The sequence below is a fragment of the Aptenodytes forsteri genome, unplaced genomic scaffold (genome assembly GCF_000699145.1).
Source record: "Aptenodytes forsteri isolate BGI_AS27 unplaced genomic scaffold, ASM69914v1 Scaffold289, whole genome shotgun sequence".
Lineage (NCBI taxonomy): Eukaryota > Metazoa > Chordata > Aves > Sphenisciformes > Spheniscidae > Aptenodytes > Aptenodytes forsteri.
In genome coordinates this window covers 1,857,367-1,861,206 of record NW_008795025.1, presented here as the reverse complement: position 1 = coordinate 1,861,206, position 3,840 = coordinate 1,857,367, and the positions used below count along the sequence as shown (strand labels likewise).

Sequence of the window (3,840 nt, the reverse complement as noted above, 5' to 3'; positions counted from 1 at the left end):
GCCGGGGGGCGGCGACTGACAGGCTCCGCCGCCGGGGCGGGTTTTCTCCCGCCCCCGACCGCGTTAGGGGTTAGGGATTTGCCGTGGCCTTCCTGAGTACTGCAACCTCGGCTGCAGTTGCCCAAGGGAAAAAACGAATAGCGAGGTGTTTCTCACCACCATTACTAAGTCAGCGTACTGAGCAAAGTTGCTGTATCCCCAGGTCCCAGTCGGGCATTCGAATTTCCCAGAGGGGAAAAAAAAAAAAAGGCAATGGCAATCTTCCTGTAAGCAGGTAGGTGGAAGAGTCAGCGTTTGCCTCCAGGTGTCTTTCATAAACAACGGAACCCGGAGCAGGATACAGCCCTTCAGCGTTTAAAAAAACCGGATTTCTCTAAAAGACGGTGCCAGTTACAACATCTGTTTTACCAAATTGAGGAATGCTAGCTCATTTGCTGATTTATGGGCTTGGGGTTTTTTTCTCTTCTAAAGTGGACATCCAGGAATTAATTAATCTGTAAAGAGGGGTTTTTTTTGTAGAGGTATGGAGGGAAGAATAGATTAGATGGAGGTAAATTCATAGGAAACCTGAAGCCAAGGATTTATGTTAAAGTCTGCATTCCGCAAAGCAGGTCTAAGGCATTTTACTGAAGCGTTTATTAATAACCCTCTGGTCGAGTGCTTCAAGATCTGCAGTTGAGAGAGGGTCAGGAAAGATCTGCATAACTAACTCTGTGGTTATGTTTAATTTTCACAGGACTGAGCTTCAGCCTGTCCATCTTCAGCAATAGCATTTGAAGCTGGGCTAGTTGATATTATCTGGAAAATACAATGTGGTCAACTGGAGTTTACTTCTGTGGCCTGGTGGTTTAATTGGTTAAGGGTGGTTGCTTATTCAGGAATTGTTTCCTTATGATCTTTCTGTTGAGGAGCCACTGAGACAAGAAAAAACTTTTGGTGGTTTTTCCTTAGCTACTAATCTTTGAGTTTCTCTACTCTCAGTTGTGGTCTTATATTAGGAAGTGCTCACAGTTTTAGAATTTAAATTGGTATTGCTTTGTAAGTTAATTTCTGGCTAGAGGAGAAAAGACTTTCACTGATAGATAAATGCATTTGTAAGTGAGCCTGTAATTTGCTTTTTTTCTTGAGATTGTTTTAAAACCAGTGCTTATTTTGTTTCCTTAAATCAGGAGCATTTCGGTGCCCGTGGCCCTTCCACTTGAGTGGCAGCTTCCACATGGAAGAGTTGTCACTCTTATAATGTAAAAAAACGTTCCACACAGCTCTCCCTTGCATAAAGCTGCAGTAGCATCTGGATGCCGCATCCTCCCCTGGCTGGAAACAGAAGAGAGCCTGACAAAGCCAAGTTTTCTGCGCATCCTTACAAGGAGCCAAGTGGCAGGCCTTCTCTCAGGGGAGAAGAATCAGAACAGCTCCTGCATCAGGAGGGGGAAAAGGAGCTAAGTTAGAGTTAGTAGGACTACTGAAACTCAGCTGAAAGATCCTGGTCTAGTCTGTCTGGCAGACAAAATACGGTGCAGAGCACTCTTCAGTGCTCATCAGCTCTAGAGACGGGGGTGGGGGGAAGCATCTGAGAGGGCTTTGAAAGGTTGTGGCCTCTTTATCTAGCACATAGTAGCCATTCCTTCCGCTTCTGTCTGCGGGCATTGATAGCAACTGATGACAAACAGTCTTTGGATAGTGATGTGGAGGTAAATCAGTACAAAATGCTATGTCTGGTAAATTTAATCTTCAGCTTTTTTACCTCCTTGCCTTCATATCTTCCCCTGAAGTGCCGTGTGCTTTTCCAGTTATCTGGCAACAATGGCTGTTCATCTCAATTAATACAAAAGAAATCCTAGAGCAATTGCTCACATGGAAAAATGGTTTAATAAAGGATTTGAATACTTTTGACTGCTGTAAATTCTGCTCTGTCCTGTTCTTGCTCAGCCGTGCTTCTCTGTTACGAGCCAGTTTTCTGTTTCTTGTTGTTTCTTTCTGCTCCCTACGTCTCTTCCTTCAGGCATGCTGCCTCATGGCGCAGTTGCATATTTCTCTTGTGTACTCCAGGGAAACATGAAGTCCTTAACAACAGCTCCTGCTGCCCCATTGCTATATATCAACAACCTTTAAGAAAAGCATATTTACCAGTACGTTCTCTGTGCTGGAAACCTCAGACTAGCATTTGGAGCAGAGGGCCAGGGTGACCCGTTAGCTCTCTAGCACAGTGCCTGTCCGTCAGACTCCTGCGGAACAGATTACCCCTTGTGAACGAGTACATTATCCTTATGAACGGGTTGAAATTAGCTATGAGGCATGCACACATTTTGGACAGCTAGTCTGCCAAGTCACTGTGTCCTAGCGCAATAGTGCTGCTTGAAAATAACCATCTGGAGTGACCTGTATCAGAAAACCTGACACAGCAGCTGTTTATTATTGCAAACTGATTTAAGCTGTTTCTTAAGTAAATGGCTTATGAAAATAAGCACTTATTCCCATTTTGTTTGTATTTCCATTTATTTTACAAGGCATCGTTCACACAATGATAACAAGGTACCGATCCAAACAATTCTGTAACAATTAAAAAAGTAAACATTTGTTGTGACCATGTACATTGAATTGCACTTTTAATAACAAGCATTACACTTATATTTCCATATTATACTTTATATAATACATGGATTTGTTACACAAGAACTGGCAGTACTGAATTGTTCTCAGTTAAAAGTCTGATACCGCTATGATGGTCTTTTTTCCTAATTCTTTAGGAAAATGCATTTTACGAACTTGGGACACACCCAGACAACAAACGCAACTCCAAACCTGAAAAACTTCATTGTAATGGAGTCAGAGCTTTGAAGCTGCTCTCTGTTTTCAGTGTGCTGAAGTGAATCCACCTTGAATGGCAGACTCCGAGGGATCTGGATCATGCTCGGTTAGACCCTTTTCTGCATTCATGTGCCATCTTTACCCAGTTCAGAGAAGCCAGAGAACCTTCTTCCATGGGAAAGCAACAGTTCCCAAAGCTTGAGAGAGCTCCTGGCACAGCTTTTGAAGGTAGTATCAGCAGCAGTGCAAGCCCAGGAATTACTGGAAGGAGGGAGTTGGGATCTGGAGAAAAATCTGAGAAAGCCTGCTCTTGTTTGCATTGGTAGTACCATCCATGTATTATATAAAATACAAAAATAAGAGAAACTGAAAGGAAATTAGTACAGCCCAGGATTCTGGTGGTATCAAATCACAAATGAAATTTATGATACCAAATCCTTTTGATGTATTTATCCCCTTGTGATTCAGTTTCCTATATATTATTCTATATATAAGATATAGTTTTCCAAAGATACATATATATTCCTTTACAGGTTAAATAAAAGCAAGTCCCACTGAATAAGAAAATAAGAGGAAGTAATGTCCTAATTCTCTACCCATATCTTTTTTTCTTTTTCAGGTAAAAATAGCATGAAATACATTCAGTAGCAAAGCAGTTGGAATCCCGGAGAAATGGAGAGCCCTGTATTCCTGGAGGATTAGCCTGTATGTGTTAAGTCACGATCCTGAAATAAATTATGTAGACTTCTGACTTGGGAAAGATAGGATCTTGATCAATGCTGAGTATTATTTATCCAGTTGCAAATCCTTTGAATTTCCCAAAACCCATCTATGGATTAGCCCAGGCTAAAGGCTGCTGTGATATATACCTAACCAAACTTGAAAGGTCCAAACTTGAGTGCTTCATTGTGTCTCCCCTTAGTATTATTACTTGGAAGGAGGTAATGGGACAGCTCCCAGTAGGATATTAGCATAATAGACAGAAAAATAAATAATTTAGTTTAAGCCTTTGTGTTCGCAAGAACAATGTGA

At 41.7% G+C, this 3,840-nt stretch overlaps 1 long non-coding RNA gene across 2 annotated transcripts; it reads left to right on the top strand.

Moving 5' to 3' along the window:
- Positions 1 to 78: 78 nt before the first annotated feature.
- Positions 79 to 3,564, top strand: LOC103896086. Of its 2 annotated transcripts, none has more exons than XR_657385.1 (3): positions 79 to 274; positions 2,748 to 2,914; positions 3,428 to 3,564. It is a non-coding gene; the product is annotated as an uncharacterized LOC103896086 (long non-coding RNA). The 2 variants fall into 2 exon arrangements; XR_657386.1 differs by having other exon boundaries at positions 2,748 to 3,036.
- Positions 3,565 to 3,840: the final 276 nt, after the last annotated feature.